At 43.9% G+C, this 21,206-nt stretch overlaps 1 protein-coding gene across 1 annotated transcript in view; it reads right to left on the minus strand.

Annotated features, from left to right (window-relative positions):
• The window catches only part of Klu (zinc finger protein klumpfuss), a 62,045-nt gene extending 43,429 nt beyond the window's left edge, over positions 1–18,616 (minus strand). The window contains exon 1 of the mRNA XM_076766744.1: positions 17,543–18,616. The gene's annotated coding sequence lies outside the window, so the exon portion shown is untranslated. The remainder of the gene's footprint in view (positions 1–17,542) is intronic.
• Positions 18,617–21,206: the final 2,590 nt, after the last annotated feature.

Raw genomic sequence — 21,206 nt, forward strand, 5'->3', positions numbered from 1 at the left:
TAACGATGGGAAGCGTTTGCTCTCGGCGACGATCACGGCGCACCGCGGGATCGTCGATTCGCGTGCTTTCGATATACCCGGGGCCTTAAAATGCCTCGTTGACTTTAATGCGAAATAATTTATTACAAAGTATGCCCGCAGCTGAGGACCGTCGTCGATTTCGTGTTTTGGCCGGTTAGCGGGTCTCTCGCGGGGCAGGTGTCGCCGCCGATTAATGAAGTAACGAAAAACGCGTATTAACGGTATTATCGCGTTCGAAAAGGACGCGTCGGGGATCGTTCTCACGTAGAGATACCCCTGCTCCGGCCGGCAAGGGCAACGACCAACTTCTTTTTTGGGAACCACTGGCCGACTGAGCGGGGAACGTCAAGCGTGAGCCCACCTCGAGAACCAGAGGAACCGAAGATCCGATCGTCGATAACTCTCCTGGTTTCTCTCTCACGCTCTTTCTCTCTGGGAGCATACGAGAAGGGTAAGGTGGTCGTTCCTCATTTTCGGCCGAAGGCGCGTGGTTGGTCATCGATATCTCGATGCGTTTCTTCCCCTCGCCTCCCAGCCTCCCCCGCCACGTCCCGGGCCGTATCTGTCTACCCACGCGCGGTCGAGGCCAAATACCTGTTGGCGCGGATCGAATAAAAGGGAAAAGGGAACATCACGAAGACAACGGCGATGACGAGAGAGCGCGGACGAGAACGACGAAGAGGAGACCATGTCGTTCAGGCATCGCCGAGACTCGTTAACTCCGGTAGCCGAGGCTCTTTGGCGACTTCGCGATCGCGCCAGGTATGTACACCTACTTAACGACCTGGCCCAACCCAGCTACCTGTTCGACTATAGAGAACGATCGTTCTAGCGCCGGCGATCGTTCAGCGGCCGTTACGGAAGCGAGTAACGTCGCTAGAGAAACCACGGGCGAAATAACCGATGCCAATAACCGGATCGAGGGATGAACCGGACCCCGGGAATGAACTCTCGATCGCCAGCGATCATTGTAAATCGACCACGACCACGACCATCCGCGATTATTCCCCCGTTCCTTTCCTTTTGGTATTAATTTTCCCTGTAAACGCAATCTCGTTCATTTTCTCCAGGATTAATTTTAAACTCTAATTATTTATCCACGCGCTTGTCTATTTTAATTTTGCAACCAGATCTCCTAGGTTTCATCGACGCTTTAAGGAGGTACTCTTGTCTAGAATGTGAGATTTACAGCTTTTTCGGAATTTTTTTTAGAAAGAAACTATAAAACTTTTTGTGCATCAATTGTGACACACTTGTTTAGTAACATTTAAAGTATACAAATTATTTTTGTAAACGAAAAATAATAACAATTACGTGAACTGTGTCTGGTTAAAAAAAAGTATAGCACGAGCGATTCCTCGTGCTAAAATAAGTCGAAAACGTAGAATAAAATTTCTTCTCGTAACACTTTGTTCCAAAGATAATTCAGTTTTAATATTTCTCGTACACGCGTACGATTTGGCTGGCGCGTCTGTTCATTACTTGCTGTTTCTACTTATGCTGATCGCCGGTTGTACCAGAGTCAGTTGCCCTAATATGGAATACGTAATTTGGGACACCGCAATATTAAAGAATCGTGATTGTCATTTATTTCTTCAAATATGATCAAATTTTCGCAACAATAATCAAAATTATAAATTTCTATCTCGTAAACCTAATATTTATAAAAACTCAAGGAACAATGATGTGTCTAATATGGAATACCTGAACGGATTTAACATGCAATATTTCATATTAGTGACCATACACTTCTGATTCCATTTTGATTACATAAAACGTGTTTTACCAGCCAAAATAGTATACAATTTTCTATAAATTCATAATATTTAAGTTTTTATAAAAGTTCTGCAAGTGAAAAATGTGTATAAAAAAAAGTATTTCATATTATTTCGGATACTATTAACAACCTCGATGGCAACAAAAGCTTTTACGTTAAAAAAAATTTAGTTCTATTTTATATCTTGTAAATTGAACCGATACAAAGAATTACCTTCAATCTCCTTATCCAACGTCTAGGCGAAAATTTTAATAAACTCCTGTAATCTATAGCAGCGTGGAAACTCTGGTTCTTAGTATCCAGCATTATTGTATATGCGAGAAATAACGTGGTTTCGCCGAGACTAATCTTGCGTTACTTTCCAACTCCGTATCTGCACTCAATGAGCAAAGTTTATGTAATTTATACGCGGTGTAATAAGGCTTTCGATATGGTTGACCACGATATTCTGTTCTGCAAATTGTCCGCTTTTAGGTAATCGCGATAACGTACTGCGGTGGACAGGTACCTAACTATGTATTAGGTCGTCTACAGATAATTAAGATTCACGGTAACTACTCGAAACCGGTTGCCGTTTCCTCTGGGGCACGCCACGGGGCTCCCACCTTGGTCCGTTATTATTTTTGCTATTTATAAAACGACGTTCCCGAAGCTCGCGTCGATAGCAGACGCGTCTCTTCGTGAATGACAAAACAATAAAAAGAAAAAAGATTTTGTTACAATGTCTAATACGGGTCCTAATAACTGGAAGCGCAGGTTTTTCCAAGACTGGTTTTTGACACGATGTACGTGACTTTTAATCGAGGTATTTTACTTTAATAAGATAGGACGTTCCTAAAAATCGATGCAAAAAACCAAACAACGCGACGTAACATGCTTTCTATTTAACGATGCCGTGTACGAGTCGACAAGTTAAATAAACATCTCCTTTCATGGGCTTAGTTCTTTTAAACGGTATCACATAACAGCTGATAGCCAGTCTGAGCGATAGTTTCAATGCCTGGTCTCATCTTTATTGCTGCTCCACGGCTCAAAGCACTCGAGAATCTCATTACACTTTAGCTATACACTCAACCTGCGACTGTTATATTTTTTGAAATTTGCAGAATGTTCGAATAGACAAGAAAATTTATTATTGGAACTGGACTATCCTGTATTGTCGAATTCCAACGTGTTTCGCGATTCCACGCTATCGTTCCAGTGTCTAGGTCGTAGCCATTGCGTCGAGTACCGACTTAGGCTGGTCGAACTATACATTTTTCGCCGATATACGCGTGGAATCGAAACGGAGCCAGCGACGAGGGATTCACAGGATCGCACGTGTGCGAGTCGCGCGCGGCGCAGCCTTTGAAACGAGATGCGTGACCTTGAACTCCAACTCCAGGGTCGATCGATAGGCGCCACGCGCCTCTCCTGACCTATATAAACACCAGGAATTCCGGGAGAGAGCGGCGTCGTCGGGACAACTCGTGGCTCACCACGCTGAACGCGGTTCTCGCGATACACGACCGGGATGAAACGTCCGTTCGATACCAAACGTTAAAGAAGCACCTTCTCGCAGCGAAATTTAAAGCCACCGTCGTTTAAAGATCGACTTTAAGGTCCCACCTACCCTTAGCCAATCGCGACTTTTGTCTTCAACTTTGCTAGAAGACCCTCTTAAACGTAGTAAATTTTATTTCGAGCAAGAAGTAACGTTTCAATCTTTTATTCCGCTTCGATAGATTCGTATTTAGTTTCGAAAAACTTTTATATTCCATATGGCATTGGTGGCGTGCTTTTGCAATCCGGCCAAGTCCAATCTTCGTTCAATTCGCTTTTTAATTAATTCATTGGCCAACACCTATGAAATTATCCTTCACCTGTCAATTTCTTAGAAACATTCCGATCTGAACGAGCTGTTACCAAGTATATGCATTCGCGGCAACAATATCTACCAATGTATAAAACATCGACAGACACCACCTTCGATTTACACATTTGTATTAGGCTCCCTCCAGCCACTTCTTTCATACAAATTGCTTTGAAACGCTAACGAGGAATACAATATGTTCTTGGACCCTCTTTCAATCTGATAATTTTAGAAACATTTTACTCCAGACAAGTAGTACGTTCGTATAAGATTTTGTGGTCGTTGTTATTAATATTTCGGGATTGATCGCTCGTAGGAGGGCGCGATTCTTCGCGAAATAGCTTCTGGCGCGCCCGCGAGAGAGATTTTCGCGAAAATCGTCGTGCAGACAAATCTTCCTGTCCCCGAGAGAGCAAAGTCAATCGCGCTTGGCAGCTAAGCGCGGTCGCGTGGGCGTTAATTACTCCGTTAAAACCAGCTTGCGTTAGTGGGAGTATGACACGAGACGTGGGCACGGAACGTCGACAGATACGAGCGACTATCGGTCCGACTCGTTGTAAGTATATTACATCGCTATATCCAGCGATAGACACGGTTCTACAATTTTTTTTTATCGTTTTTTTTTTTTTTTTTGCTTCTCGATCGACGCAAAATCACGGTCCGGCCAATCGATAGCGAGCAATACATAATATCTGCGCGGTTGTTACCCGACACGTTGCAAAATTGAAATTTACATCGGTTCGATCGTAAATCTCGGACGAAAATTAAGTCTCGTGTTCAGCTGGGACCAACGTAACAATATCGTAACGCCACAGAGGTGTTCTGGGAATATTGTCAACGTTTGTTCAAATTCAGTAATACTGGATATAAAATTAACATAGCATAATTACGCGATTAACCCTCCGAACTCGACGATCGAGAAATATTTTCCACAACAAATGTACAGTTTCAAAGAGGAAAAATATAGAAGGAAGTTCAGTTTGAATATCTAATAATACTATACTAAACAGTACTACACGTCTAAAACGAAAAAGTTGTGAATAAGAATTATTTTCCTGAACTATTATGCTCGGTAGGAGAACTCGTAGACGTCTGTTCTGCTCAACGTGTTTCGTAGCGACCTGATTCTTGCAACAATGGACTGTTGAATTCTAGTCAACAATGTAAGAGATTGAATTCGTTCTGTTCGTTAAGCGGGAAAGGCTTTAGAAACATTCGGTTCTCGAAATCTACTAGCACAAAGAGGATGAAATAAACAAAGTTCAAGACGGATTTAGGATAAAATTCGTAACCGGAAAGAAACGGTTCATCGATAGGACGATTAATTAAATCGACGCGCTGACCGACCCAAACTATCTCAGCTGCTCTCGTTAAAAACAGCTATTCATTAACTCGAAACAATGCTTGCCGTAAAATCTACATAATAACATACTCGTTTCTCGTCGGAGAACGTGGTTTACACTGGAACGTGCTTCGTAAAGCTTGATTCTCACCTACACTCAAGGGACACGACGTAATTTGGGAAAGAAAAAGGAGTCATCCACCTGTAATCATTCTACGATACGTCGAATAAAAAGTTTTATAAGAAAATCCCACTTTCCCATTCGTTGCACACATTAACCTATTCAGGGCTGATGTATGTTGCAATAGAGATGAAAATTTGTTGGTAATTAAAACGTAATACGTATGTTACAAATAACCCCAACGATAGAACACAAAGTAATGGCTTCTTAGCAGAAATATTTATACAAAAAATTGTTACTTTATTATAACGACTAGTCATAAACGGTACGATCGAATAAAAGTTACCCACGTTTTAGTGCACTGAGTTACGCTCAATGGAAAAACGAGTCAGAAAAAAATCACCATGAAAATTTGTTACTTTCGTTTCCGGCCTCCTCTGTGCATAAAGAGCAATTAAATACTTCTCAGCAGCAGCGTGTGTTACAATTTCTTCGGTCGATCGTAAACGTCGCGTTCCTCGAGCGCTATAGTGAGAATCGAGCGTAACCGTTCCGTGCAATATTTGTAACGGACTCCGCAGACGTTGAACCGCAACAACGTATCGTGGCTACAAATAGGTGGAACTAATTTCAAAATGTTTTCGAACCTTATTACTTAATGTGTACATCACGTGTTGGACAAATTGGTAGGATATTCGTAGATTATAAAAATGACTATCGAAAGGTGTTGTTGCGATAAGAAATCATTTTCTTTTGTAAAGATCAATATTTACTTTTTTACTTTTTTAATTACGCACTATCAGCCTGTAGAATAATAATTTTTTATCGACGAAGTTGCTTATCCCACGCAGCAATTCTTGTACACTTGTTCACTGTGAACGATCGTATAATTATAAAATATAATAACTGAGCACGTGGACACGGGATCTGATCGTTTCTACGAATGTATAGAAGCAAGTCGATGTACTGTGCGTCCACGAGAAGATGGCAAGTGAAAGGAATGTGAGTTCGATTGGTGAAACGACAAAATTGGGATAAGTAGAATAAGCTACTCCTCTCTGTCCCTTATGCCATTCTACTTGCCAACTTCTCGCGAATGGACAGTAGTATTGAGTATTTTAGAGTTGGACAGTCGCGGTGGAGGAGACGGGGGCTGCGTAAGCGCGTATCCCGGACGAGATCGGAGGCTGGCACAGTTTCTACCGGCACAGGAGAATGCGATATTGATTTCTAGAGGGGAGCAACGGCGAGACGAGATAGTCCCCGGTGTGCATCCTGGCGTGCAAACCCGACCAACCTGCTGACTGGCTGGCTGGCGCGCGGGGATGAATTCACGGTCAAGGTCGACGGAACAACCCCTCCGCAGCTTTTCTCTCGTGCCAACCCTCGCTTTCATCCACCGGTTACGCTGCCAGGCAAACGCCTGCACAACGCTTCACGGTACGGTTAACAACTCTATCCTTTGCCTCCGCGTTATCGCGGCTTCTATCTTCTCGAAACTCCACCTCTTTCGCGTACCGTGAACCGGTAATGCGTACATACGCGCGCCAGTGGATCCGCAGATCCGAACGGTCAGATAAAAAATATGAAAATGTTTAATCGCCTCGAATTAAAGAGACCGAGCGACCCTCGAAAGCTGTTCTTTAAATTTTTCCAACGCAATCTCGGCTACGATTCATCGAAAAATTACCCGAAATGGTTCTTTACACGGAACGAGTAATTGCTCCGTAAGACATTAGATGTATATATTAGATATAAAGCGAAAGTTTATAAAATAATAGACGAATACCAACGCTATTGTATCGCTAAATAAAGAGAATCGTTTACAATTAGGTTTATGCAACCCGCATTGCGCTTTCTATTTTTCATATTTTTTGCACAACCGATCAGTTATGCATGCGTAGATTTTCCACGAATATCACGTAACGTATTCCACCCACTTAAATTTCTTTTCCGTATTATTTTTGACGATAAATAAATTAGATAAATATATGCTAAACGAAAGCGTCTTGCTTTGAAGTCGTCCGCGGTCAATGGGTCGAAGAAAGGTCGACATTTAAAATTCTGATTCGCCGTCCACCCCCTTAAGGAGCACCGTTCGTCGGTTTCGATCGTAGACATTAATCGGGACTTCCTCGAAACGATGGAGGAAACGAAATCGTTCGGGACGGCGTAGGAGACAGGCGGAATTAGCATAACGGTGAACGTTGACGGTGTTCGACGCACGAAATGAAAATTTATACCGCGACGCCGTGGGGACAGATTCACGAGGACAATAATTCGACGATCCACGACGCCCGAGGACACGAGGAGAGAAGAAACCGGGAGAAACGGACGGGATTTACGCAAGCGTGTGCTTTCCACGTGATTCTCGTCGAGGATCGACTCAGGGACAACGCGGATAAAATATCGTCAAATGGGATTGGTCGTATGTTAACCAGCGTTACACCTGCGAGCCGATGAAGAAACTCCATGGACTGCCACCCACGCAGCCGGTCCGTTCGGTACCATTACCGTCCGCTCGACGAATTAAACGCGCGAGGATTCACACGCCTCGCTCCATTGCATCCATTGCTGTTTTTTCGCTTATAATTTCCTACAAAGTTGTTGTTATCGCCGGTATCGTACCGGTGTTTTAAATCTTATTGAGCCAGTGGCTCTTAACATTCGTAATCTCTCGATGGTAGAACAATTAATGGCTAACGTCAATTTTATTTGATCAAAATTCGATCCGAAGTAAACACTTTCACGACTGTATTTTAACTGTATCAACCCTTGGACTCTCAATCTCAAATGAATTATTTTACTTAATGTTGATTTTGATAAATGGAAATCAACTTTCCTTTAAAGCATTTAAGAAATAACGAACTAATGGAGATATAATGTATTAAACAATTAATAATTTGAATTTGCAGAGAGTCGCAGCGGTCCCAATAATCCGCTTAAGAGTTAAATGTCAACGAATTTTGATGAAAAGAATTTGAAAACCACTGCTTCGAACCCGGAATATTTTATCCGGACACCGACGCTGATTATGTACGAACAGATAGAGTGGAACAAACGACGCACGAAAAATGATCCCCACGCGACGCGCGAAAGATACACGTTCCTGGAACGTGTTAATTCCTAATCGACCTCGAGTACCGTTCGTAACCTAAATTTTGTCGCTGGTTTTTCACCGTCGCAGCCTCGTTTCGCGCGGTTCAAACGTATCATTCGAGCTTTTCTTCCGTCGACGTCTGTTTAGTTCATTAGATCATTAGACTAACAATGCAGAATGTCCTTTATGCAGTCGATTGCATTTCGAACGTAATAGCCTATAGCGCGATCTACGAGCGCGTCGAAGCTGCAATTTGCATGACATATCTCCGATGCGTGTACACTCTTTGCACACGCAGGTGACAATTCACGGCGTGTATCATCGCGTGAGATTTGCCCTCGCATACGATTACCATAATGGCCGATCATTATGCCAACGTCATCCGATTTCCGTGGGCGTACGCTCGAAATTGCACGAGCAACGGTCGTGGTTACTGAAAGAACAACAGATCGTTTCGATGTTCGAACTGTAAATCTCTGTTTATAGCCGGGGAACTGGAAGCGAGGGATCGAGACGTCGTTGATCGAAAGAAGAAACTCGTTTCCCCAAGACTAATATTCGAAAATTGCCGCGGCGCAAAACGCTTCCTAGAACTCGTCGAATGCTTCTAATGCTCTGAATAGTCTAATGAATCACTGTTTCTTTGCGCGTAACAACCGAACGTTTAATTTCAATCTCGTTAGAGTCCAGCTTTCTATTTTGAAATTTAAATGGTACTGTTCCTACATTACTTCCCGACGCATCCTTTCCACCGAAACTTCGACAGAACAATACGTCTTTCTAAATCATCGTTCCGCCAGAGTGATATTTGATAAATACGCTCAACCCACACTTCGTAGATCGAAATTGAAATTTGTGTTTCCGCGAACTTTCTCTTGCAACGTTATTACTTTTTTGCCGTTCTCGCTTTCGAAACTTCGAATAAGAGTTTAAATTGATTTTTTGTATTATTTTCAATCGCAAATTTACCACTTCCGACGCGTTCGCTGTCCGGTCACACGACGCTCGATCCAATAGTGCAGCGGCGCGACCCATGTACGGGTCACGGACAGTGAACGCGTTCAAAGAGGTACAAATTTGGGAACAGTCGAGTACGATTTGAACAACCGGTTTCCTAACCGTCTCCTTTGCATTATGCCGTAAAAAGGCTCGCGGCAAATTAACCTTGATAGGCGGCCTAACTCGTATCAATGGATATATTAAAGATTCAGCTCAGTTTCCAATATTAAATTTTTGCGACTCTGACTGTTGGTATCGACGATAAGGTCCTGCTTTCTACGAGCTCCTCGACATCTGGGAACACACTTTGGTGGGCTTTCATTTGGATCTGCAGGACCTTTCAGTGTACAGAACAGTCTTGTTTAACTAACAGTTTAGCTATAGAGTCCGTAATTAATATACCGATTTATTTCACTATATTCTTGGATAAAGTGTTATTTACTAACATTGGCCAACGTTAAAATCTGGAACAGCCGGCATTTCGACGGTACCAGTTTCGCGTAGTGCCAAACGATGATCGTTAAATCGTTGATCGGAGGCCATTACGATCGTCAACGATCAACGCCGTCATCTTTGTTATCGTCCCCGTCGATCACGGCGCGGATCGTCGATTGGCTAGCGAGATCGGCGCGGATACTGGACCCGATCTCGTCGAATCGTTCGATGGAATCGGCTCGCGAGACCTCGCCCGATGCGTATCTCGCGAACCGTGTGCATCCGTGGCGCGTACCGAACAGGGAACAGGTACGCCTGGCAGCTCGATATCGGTCTATAGGTATAGGTAAATGGCCAAGTGGATGACTACGGGCGTTTGATTAAGCGCGGTAGCTGCGCGCCGGCGAGCTACCGGCGAGCAACGCTCGTTCGCGCAATTACGCCAAATGGATTTCCTAATTGCGGCGCCGCGCCACAAGAGATTGCTCGTGTTCGAACATCCCTGCACGAACGAATCGGCAACGATCCCGATACCGGTCCCAACCGTTTTCTCTTTCTCTTCTTGGCGGGCAGCGTGCGTCTGCGGCCGCCGAGGAAGACGTTCATTTCATCCGTGGATCCGGTTCAATCAGCCCCTGGGATCGATTTATCGACACCACGCGAACGAATTCGTATTCGCGGTGCTACTGGCCCTCTGGATTCTCGGATGCGTCAATCGACGATACCATTCTGACTCGTGGTTCCATAGAGTAACTAAGAGTTCTGGGGAAGCAACGTGGAAGGGGCGTAGGAACCTCTATTTGTGATTCAGAAGACGTTCGATCTGGGTGTCTCTAGGATATTCGAAAGATGTTGGATTCTAGAGATCGTCGAGTGATGTTTAGGACGACGTTATCAACAAAATAAAACGAAAATCAAGAATACCAATTTGTTGATCGAGGCTTTGTTACAAAGTTATTAACGTTTAAAGTTTCGTCTGTAGACCTTGCGTCCAATGCATTTTTTCGGCCCATTTTTCTGGGGTTCTAGAGCCCCATTACATCAGAAACATCAGAAGTTACGATAAACATCAGGGGAATCATTTCTGGTCAGACATTGTGTTTTCGGTAAAGAATTTTTTTTTCTAGTGCGTAGGACTTCGGAGGTATGTTTATTGACCATAAACGATTGTAATTGACCCCCGCAGCCAAAAATAATTTTTTCAGAGCGATTTGAATTTTCCGGTCAGCATGCCAGTCAGATTGGACCACGAAAGTTCGTAAGGTCCGTAAGTCCGTAAAATCTACTCGTATACCTCGTCTGTGCCGTTCTACAAATCGTGCCCCCAGCTTCAAAGCTAGTCTAATAGAACGTGTCGTTCTGAGGATTTCTCGGGGACCGATCTATCAGAGAGGTCGGAAGCGAAAAAGATCGCGTAGCGCCGCCCATCGGGGCCCGACTTGTCATTCGTCGATCGGTATCTCCTGTGGACGATTTATCGTGCTTTATGCACATATTCGCGCCCGCCGGTCGCTGGCGCGTTGGTTGCGCGCCGCATGCAGGCAGCTGCATCAAGACCAGGGCCGTCCTGCGCATAATGATACATTGCGCCGGACATGAAAGTTATAAGCTTTAATTCGAGGCTCGCGCGATTCCCCGTACGGTGACCGTATATCGATCGCCAATTTGCTATGCAGATCCAAGGCCTTTCGGTCGCTCCCTGACGCAGCCCCTGCAATCTTCCCCCTGTCTCCCACCCCTCTTCCATTGGTCGTCTCTCGCTCTTTCCATCGCGGCGGAACAGTCGCCGTGCAGAAATAGAATAAGCGAGGATTAAAGTGCGCGCTATCTCCGCCGATAAGATTATACGTGGCTCGGATCCGAAGACGATTACGCGCACGGCTTGTCGTTCGCGCGCGTACTCTTGTCTCCCGAGCACCGATGCTCGACCTACAGGGACGCTCGCGAAAACTTGTACTCCTCCTCGTCCTCGTTCGAGCACCCAACGCACTCCTCCCACCGAATCTCGATCGGAAATAAACCAGGGATTGCCGAGACATTAGTCCCGATAAATGTAACTCTACCGCATAAATTAAGTTTGATGGAACCCTTAATCTTCAAGTGGACTCTCAATCTTAGTTTAGTTGTTGGACCCATGTGAATTCATAAAGTTATCCTTCTCTTCCACTTACCATGCAACAGATTCTTTAAAATGCCAATTGTTTTATAGTGTAATAAGTTTAGAAATAGATGAAGATATTAAAAATTTGAAAAGTGAAGCAGGCGATTCGATTATCGACCTATAATCGATTGAAATAAGTATGTAGATGGAACTGGCAGAACTTCTCTTATTAGGGTGCAGTTTCCACTACTGCAAGCACAGTTCTATTCAGTCGATACTGACAAAAGCAATTTTCCTCCGGAGAATATCGGTAATCTCATAATTTATTTAATACTCGAGCTATTTCCGATCAACGAATTAAGAAAGAAACTAAGGGATTACAATTTGCGAATGAAACGTAAACGGAAACGATTCAGTTTACGAACGAATCTGAAATTTGTATTCGTTATTCGTAAATAAAATTTGACCAACTCTGGCTGGAGCGTGCGAAGGTAATTTGGTCACCCCATCGAGCGAAATACATTACTGCGCTCGAACAGCTTCAGCATAAATTCTTGTGGTTCGTTGCGTACAAGTTGGGTCGGCTATATGGACGGAATCGATCACGATTATGCTCCTATTCAGCATCGTCTTAAGCTACTGACTATTCATGATCGTTTTGTCCTTGCCGATTTAATATTTCTGTACAAGGTTATTAATAGCCTTATCAACAGTGTTTGCATCTTGGCTTTATTCGAACTTAATTATTGCCCGAGGCCTTTGCACGTTGCATACCGTTCTTTTTTCAGTATCGACCGGTTGAAACCGATCCGATCGAATCTTTGTCGAACTTCATCGATGTATCTATTTCTTTTTTAAAATGAATATTCGTGTAAATAAATTGACATTCAATTTATACGATGCAAAGCGTTGCTCCGCGCTCGATGTGCGCCTAGCCTTAGACCAGCGCTACTTAAATCCGTTTCTTTAAGAACTCCTTTCTATAAAATCTATAAATACTACAAATTTAATTATTACGTACAAAAAAAACGAATTCTAAGAGCACATACATCAGTCTTAGCCAACGGAATTTAAAAATAGCCCTTCAATTAACCCCGTGCGTTATTTTAACAACACGTACACTAGAAAAAACAGATTTCTCGCTCTATAGGATACAAATGAGTATTACATAAAAGAGAAAGCCTTTGCAGCAGTTTCCTTGGAATTAATATTCAAAGACTTTATTCTACAGGAATTTGACAGGATACCCATACGTTCTCCAAAATGGCCACCGCGACTTTCCAAGGTACCGATCGAAGAGCTTCGCGTTGGAACTTTTCCGAATGAAATAGAATGGAGAACCGCGGACCAATGGAACGCAGAATTACGTTGGCACGCCTGTCGCGCAGGTCAAACGTCCACGTTGCGTTAACGCTGCAAAAAACGTTGTCGCTCGTATTGGCCGATAGAATGTACGGTAACAGTACCCTTCGTTGCTGTATTAACGATTCCCGATGACTAAAAGGAAATAAAAAAAATGATCGGGTTCGAGTAGCGTTTTATGGAGTCAACGAGCAAAAACAATATTTTCTCGCGTCGCGCAGAAGCATACGCGGTGGCAACCACCTGGAAGAGCACTCGAGAAGGATCGACAAGAAACGTTTTTGTTGTTCGGCGTGTTTGCAAACGAAACCGGACAGCCGTGACACCTGACACCTGGTGCACCGTCTCGCCTCGTCTCTTTCTCACGCGACGAAACAGCACCGACGACTGATTCGCTTATCAGTAGAGAGGGCCGATTAAGACAATAGAGCTACGGTTCGCACGATTAACGTTGCGTTGACCACTAGCGAGCGTCAATAAACTCTGATCGCGATCCACGACGGGCGACACGATACTCCGTTTTCTGTTGTGATCGTGTTTTAGTTCCACTATCTACCAAACGATTTTAAACAATTTTTTCCCTTCATTTTTCTGGTTATTATTCGACTGTGCGATTTTTATAATTTTAGCTTTTGAGCTGTCTTTGCGGTATGATAGAATCTTAAAACAAACCATATCAAACTCCATTTGGATGTACATTCTAAGGAAAGGCAACGATATTATTGTTTTGAAGTGATTATATAGGACAAAATACGTTTGCTTGAGTTAGTAGTAGATCGAAGAAAAGTCTCCGAGTACAAAGGGTTAAATTATCTAAAATATTTTGCAGGAATTCTTGTATTCGAAACAAATTTAATTTCTGTTTATCCCATCGCAAAAATTAGAAAAGAGACGAACGGTGCCCCATTCTAAGGAGTGAAAATCACCCTTAGAATAGGGGATGAAACACCTATCGGGTTAAGTTTCTCGAAATCTAACAGAGGTAGGCAAAGAATCGAATCGAATAGCCAAGTCATCGTCCAAAGTTATTTGTGTTGGAATCGAATGGTGTCTGTTTGGTGATCGATATCGCGGCGCGTGGATACGGACCAAAGAAACGATCGAGACACCACAACGGAAGTGGAAGGAAAAGGGTAGACTAAATTCAGGTCTGCTCTGCGACGCGCGCGAATTTCATTTACGCGAGGGGAATTTTTAGTCGAACGGTCGTGCGCGATGCTCGTACGCTGGCAACATCGACACAAAGGATTAGCACGCGCACGTCACGCTTAGCACGCGCATCAAAGTCACGAGCCGTGAAGGGACACGCGTAAAAGAGATTGGTCGTAGCAGATCGTTCTACGTGGCTGGGCTGACGCGCGTGTTCGCTCCACTTCCGACATTAAGCCACCCTCGCACGTGACGCGGCAGGTACACGATGCACGACCCACGGAGTTTCCCGACAAACCAACAAACGGAGTGCAACTCAAATTTTTTAACACTTTACGTGCCGCTTACTCCCCTGCTCCGAACTTTCCCCGGGTTCGGAACGTTCGTTATAATTAAACGTATCGTTTTCAGAAAATATTTTGTTAAATCATGCACGGTTATGTACGCATTTTTGTTTGAAACTTTGTGTTTCAAGACTCGGTTACTACAGCATTCGATGGAAAAAAAGGTTCATCTTTTTATAGATTCTACAATGTCCAAACAGTATGTAGAAATTATTGTGATTGTAACACACTTTCGTTCTGTCTGACGTATTAGTTTTTCTGCTGATTACAGTTATAGATCATTTCTATTGCTATGCGTGCGTGTCCGTGCGCGAATGGGGTGATCTACCCTCTCGAATTCGAGCGTACGACGTGTCGTGCACCTGTCGATCTGTCGTCGCTCGACTCGAACTAATTCAACGATACACTCGCTTCGAACCTTAAACATGTGTCACGAATAAATTACTTTTTGTACACAAGGCTATCGAACCCAGAAGCGATTAATAATTTTCACGGAAACTTTCGCAACATTTTAATAAATCATACAAGAAGCAGTTTAATTAAATCTTAATTAAATTCTATAATTTATCCTGGACAAGACCATTTTTAATTCGAAATCTACACGCACTTCCTAAATATCGTTAACGAGTCTTACAAATGGGGACCAATCGAGGGCAAACAAATTAAGAACATATAATAACAGTTATTTTTTGTAAGAAACAAGGAAATGCAAATATTGCCTTAAAAACGACGAGCAAGATGGGCGATGATCGCGCGATCGTGAATTTCCGTGGAAAGAATCGTCGCTGGGAAGAGAGAAACCGTACAGTTTGATCTGTCGATGGTAAAATTAAACGAGTTTATAAATTCGTTACGACGTCGTAGAAGGGAAAAGGTCGAGCGTGAAAAGAGATGTTCATACGCGTCCACCCTAACGCGCGCATCCGCTCTACTTCCGACGCTCAGCACCGCGACGCTCCAACGAGCCCGGGGCGCACGATGATAAACCGCCCTCGCACGCGACGATGGGAGGCGAGTTGTGCTGACACGGATTATAAACGCACTCCACAGAGGGTGAACAAAAAAAGCGGCTTTGATATCAACTATTGGCGATCGCGTCGCTAAACTGTTTACACGCGAAACTTTATTTTCGTGCAATTTGCACGCATCCAGGCGCGCAGAACGACGCAGAGACGGGCACAATTCTCATCCAGACGAAGCTTTCGAATAAAGAATAAAAGATAAACAGGTCTCGATTAATTATAATCTTCAAGCGTGACAATTTCAAGGCAGACGGATTATCTTAATTTTTGTATTAAAAATTATCGTTCAAGGAATAGAAACTTCTTGACGAATTATTTGTTCCGCAAATATAATGGCTGTTTGACGATCGGAGTACTTGAACTACTCAAATATTTGACTGTAACAGTATTTTGATTAACAGAACTATTTTTCATTATTTAACGAATAGATTAAACTCGTGATCCGATTAAGTTTATCGTTTCTTTTGTCAATAAATATTGGCGAATTATTTGAACGATTTCAATGGTTCCGTTTCTTCTGGACGAATCGTAGGAGCATAATCTACGAACGAAAATAAAAAAAAGGTGTTATATGGAGTTTGTCCGCAAATATTTTATTAGAAAGTTATGGGCAAATATTGAACGTGGCCTGAAGTCACTCGCGCTTCTCAAATTTTTACTTATGGGAAGTACTAAAATAAGAAGTTTACAATTCACGAGTAAATACACACGAAGAACTCGTGCAACGAATGTTCCGTTTTTGACGTGCAGTAAAATTGTAAAAAATATCGGAGCACAATAAATTCTATACAACGTATATCGATGTCGCAATTTTCAAATGAAAATTTCATTTCGTGCGATCATCGTTAAATTAAAAAACATCGTATAAATACAAATAGTATAAACACGATCGACAGTTTGTGCTTGACGTGTCTCAGACTGCAACGAATATTTGCCTATAATTTTCTAATAAAGCATTTACAAACTTCGTATAATATTTTTTTATAAATTACACTCCTATGATATAACTAGAAACGTGGGAAACACCATGTATAACGTACTCCATTTCGATGTTAAAATTACTTAATCACATAGACCTCTTTCGCTACGTTCACTTAAATTCTTTTGTTACGATTAAGTCGTATACAAATTCACGAAACAAATAAAAATTGCGGTCTGATTTAACGTAATCGAATTTTCACAGTGCAGGGGTGAAAATACATTTGCAAATATAGTTGCGAAGAAATCACTATGCAGAGTTATTATTCATCGTCGATTACTCGAATCACATTCTGCCCATCTCTGTGCGAAACACTTGCCGCGGATCGCGTAATTCGAGGGCCTGAGAATCGCATAACGCGCGTGCGCATCTCGTTGCGTAAAAACGATAGGATCGAACGCGCCACTGATTTATTTTTAATTCGACGGACATAATAATTCGTATCGATAATTACGGTTGCACGGCCCTTTGCACGGGCACTTCACGCGTAGATAACACCGTGTATCTCTTTGACGTCAATGTCAACGTTACGGACTACTGTGTTCTACCATAATTATTTGTCGTTCCTTTTAATTAGTATGATAGTATTTTTTTCAAATTTATTATTATATTTGTAAACTTTAAAGTTTTAGGTAATTAAAACATCGATGGATCTTTGTATCGTTTGTCCAACAAAGATCGTAAACTTGTCGTGAGAAATAAAAAAAAAAGAGCAGAAACCATAGAGTGTTGGTAGTACCACGTGGTAATTGATAAAAAGCAAAAGAACTAAAATTGGAACCGTGTTCAGATACCAATTTAGCATTTTATCGATTCACCAGTGTGGACTCTATTTTTCTTTTATTTAATTTAATAAATTTGTAGGTTGAATTTAATCGGAGAACGTCAAATAATTACGATACAACTCGATAAAGTAAAGTCGCCTTTGAATGGCTTACCCGGTGGTCGTTAAAGGCTCCCGCGCATCCGATGCTCTCGAAATTCAACTCCTTCCAGCGTGTGACACTTAAGAGGGCTCGACGGCCGCTTACGGACGTAACTACCGATGGCAATAATGTCACGAATCACAGAGGCAGGCACTAAAACTTACTCGAACGAATAGCGTTCGTTATCACAGCCAGCGATCGTCTCCGGCCCGTCGCAACGAGTTTCTTCCACGGACGGCAACACAACCCGAGAGATAATATACGACTATCATTAAACAACAATTAACACCAACGAATCCTCCGATGATCGATCGCGATCGATTATCACACACAATACGCGGCCGCGCCTCCGTTATCTCTCGTTTACGTTTTCCCTATCTCTGCGGCGGGCAGCACGTCACTCGTCTTCCGTCTCTCACTACTTAATTTATTTACTCCTGTCGAAGAAATGGCACTACGAACAACGGAGGATACGGGGTGGTTCTCCTCGTCGATCGTCGATCGAACGTCACCGGAAAGCGTATCCTTCGCTCGGTGAACACACACGTTCGTGCGCACGCACTCCTTCCTCAGTTCTGTTCGCACAAACACGCTGCGAACCGATACGTTTCGTAAATAATATACAACCAGGCACATCGGAATCACAGACTTCTTCGGTCCCGTCGGTATCCAACGACCGATCGTGCGTTGTCTCTTCGGATCGCGCCCGATATCGAACACCGCGAGTTTATCCTAGAGCGATCGGCGACGTTTTCGTGTTCGATCGCGCGGCGAGCCGAGGCCTCGACTCGCGATTTTGCGCACGAGCTGACAAAAAAAATCTCTCTCTCTCTCTTTCTCTCTCTCGTCCGGGTGACTCGACGAGCGGGAAAGGGTGGTTCGCGACACGCGGCCACGGTTTCGTCTCTTCTTTCCTCGTCTTTTCTCTAAGCTCGCTGGCTCGTCTAATGGTTTTGTTTGGTCGTTGTTGCTTGTCTCGCTTGAGCGTGGCGACTGCGAGCGAGAGTGGTGGAAAGAGAGAATCTGAGAGAGGCGTTGCGTACATACACATATATGACAACACACCGACCCTTCCAGTAGCGCGGTCTCGCGCCGACTGCGAGGCTACGACGGCTCGCGGGTTTCACCTTCGGCCGTGCTCGACCCCCTTCGCCCCCTCTCTCGCGCTCCGTCTCTCTCTTCCTCTACACGTGTACAGGCAGCATCCCCACTGATTTTCGTGTGTGCGAACCTTAACTCCCCTTCTCTCCCCACTCTGCGACACCGTGCCAGCTACCCCCACCACCCGCGATCTTCGGGAAGACTCGCCCCTCTTCGTGTACGAGTCGGCCTAACCGAGTTCAGTAGGCGCGAGGTGGGCGCACGAACACTATCGCTTCCGAGTGCACCTACGAGAATGGAACCACGCCTATCCCCCTACCCGCGTTCGCGCGACCGACCACCTCGTGCTGTTTTTACCGGCAAGGTAACCGATGGATAAACAGAGACGGGAAACCGCGGCGCATTCGGTCGCCGGTGGAAGAAGGAACGAAACGACAGAGAGGGAAGTCTCTCTTTTACTGGTTTCTCCGCTCGGGCCTGCCCACGCGCCCAGGGTGCGTGCTTGCGCGCGCAAAAGCTCTTCGATAAGGAACGCGTCGCGTTGGACGCTGAGAATCCTAGGAATTAACGGGGATCGTTGCCGTTTCTTGCGCGTCACGGCGAACCGATGAGTCGCGAACCGATGAGTCGCGAACCGCGGCATCCATTTTTGCCCGCGCTACGTTTTCCCTGCGTGCGCAACAAGTGTACGCCTGTACCAGTCACGTGACCGCGGTTTTTTTCCCCCCCTCGTCGAGCGCGTTTCGTAAACACCAGAATTCGATGACACCCGGTGAACGGCCCCCGCCACGGAGTCCGATTTCGCGGATCGTTTCGCGCGAAAGGAACGAGACACGCACGACCAACTCTTTTTCGCTACTTTTTTTTTAGTTCCAGTTCTTTTTGCACCGCGAAACGCGCTTAGGAACTCACGGCCAATAGGCGCGGTAGGCGTAAGTGAGTGCTCGTCGACTTTTTCCCGACGATCTTCGATAAAAATCTCTAACGCGTCTCGCCTCCTCTATGACTTTCGTAAACAAACGTCCCTTGAGATATTGACACGTGGTTAAGGTTCTAGCCACGCTTTAGACACGTGTCCACTATGTCGAGAGTACTCGCTAAGTGGACGCTCGACCATTTGAATTTTTTCTAGACACTCGTATTTACCTTCTTTTTTTTTTTCTTAACGGAAGAACCGACGCGTCGGTCCGATACCACACGGAGAACCGTAAAGTGCAGAATACTCGAGTCGATTTATTTTAGGAGCTCGTGCGCCGTGAATGTATTCACGTCTTATTTCCTTTTAAACGTTACGCAGCTCGTTTACCGGGCATTAATACAATACCCCCATACGCGTATTAAATAATGAAACGATTATCAAAAGCCATTTACAATCTCTTGTCCATACGGGATGTAAATCCGATGAAACATTTTACGTAACAATTAAATGAAACTGACAAAATGTGACGAACTCGATCCTCTTTTTACTCGATGTTTTTACACTGTTTGAAAAAGTTGATTACATTGTTTCCATTCTTTTGTACGAACTGTTCACGGTCGAATTTTTAAAAAACGTCTAGAATATATATACGCATTTAGCATTTTTATTTAGAACGCCTTCGAGGCTGTAGATTAAGCCTTGAAATTGTAGGCGAATGGTCAGTCTTTTTCGTCGTTACTTTGTATGCTCTTGCCTGGGGAACGTTCAATAAATGCAACGAGTCGACCACACAGTTGGTTACTTAGTACCAAAAAATCATTCCTATTTTTTGTTTTTAACTTGTCAACAAGTTGTGTTCGAGCGTATGAGCTTGCCCGTCGATCAGCCGCGGTTAGTTTTTCTGTTTTCCTTGCGGTACCGATGGGGGGAGGGGGTCAGAACGTCATCTTCCGTTGGAAAAGAAGCCGTATACTTCTTTTCTTCCGAACGACTTTCACGTCACGACGAATCCCACACGCGCGTACGAGCATTGTCACGCACGCCTTCCAAGGTTTCCGAGGTTGCACCTGGGTCGAGCGCGTACCCACCTTTTCCGCAAGAAAAAGATCCTTACCCAAAGGCACGCACGCACGAGATGATCCAGCTGTTTGATCTTTGCCACGCGCTCCCTTTTTATTCCGTATCTCGGGGGGTAGGGCTGGCTTCTTAACTGCATCTGCGTTTACACAATCTTTACGGAATTGTTAAATTTCGGATCGCGAACCACGATCGATCTTCTGTCGCAACGTGTTTAGATAAGAGGCGTGTTAACGGTCGTTTAGTAGTTATTCGAGGTAATGCAGAGACACCATTTCCAATTGCTAATGTTTCATACAGTATTTTTAATCCTTAATGCTTTGAAGGAAAATTGATTTCCATTTACCAATTTGGTAGAAATCAACGTTAAGTAAAATAATTCAGTTGAGATTGAGAGTCCCACTTAAGGGTTGAAATTCACCCTACATCGTTAATGGAGATAAATATTCAATTTAAGAATTCTATTCCTGTTTGCAATTTTCAGGGGCGGCGGTGCTCGAATCCTCGAAATCCCCTGAATTTTTTTCGCGATATATTCGCTAGATCTGCCACAGCCGATGCACGATCGATATCGCTGCC

Source organism: Colletes latitarsis, chromosome 6, assembly GCF_051014445.1.
Source record: "Colletes latitarsis isolate SP2378_abdomen chromosome 6, iyColLati1, whole genome shotgun sequence".
Taxonomy (NCBI): Eukaryota; Metazoa; Arthropoda; class Insecta; order Hymenoptera; family Colletidae; genus Colletes; species Colletes latitarsis.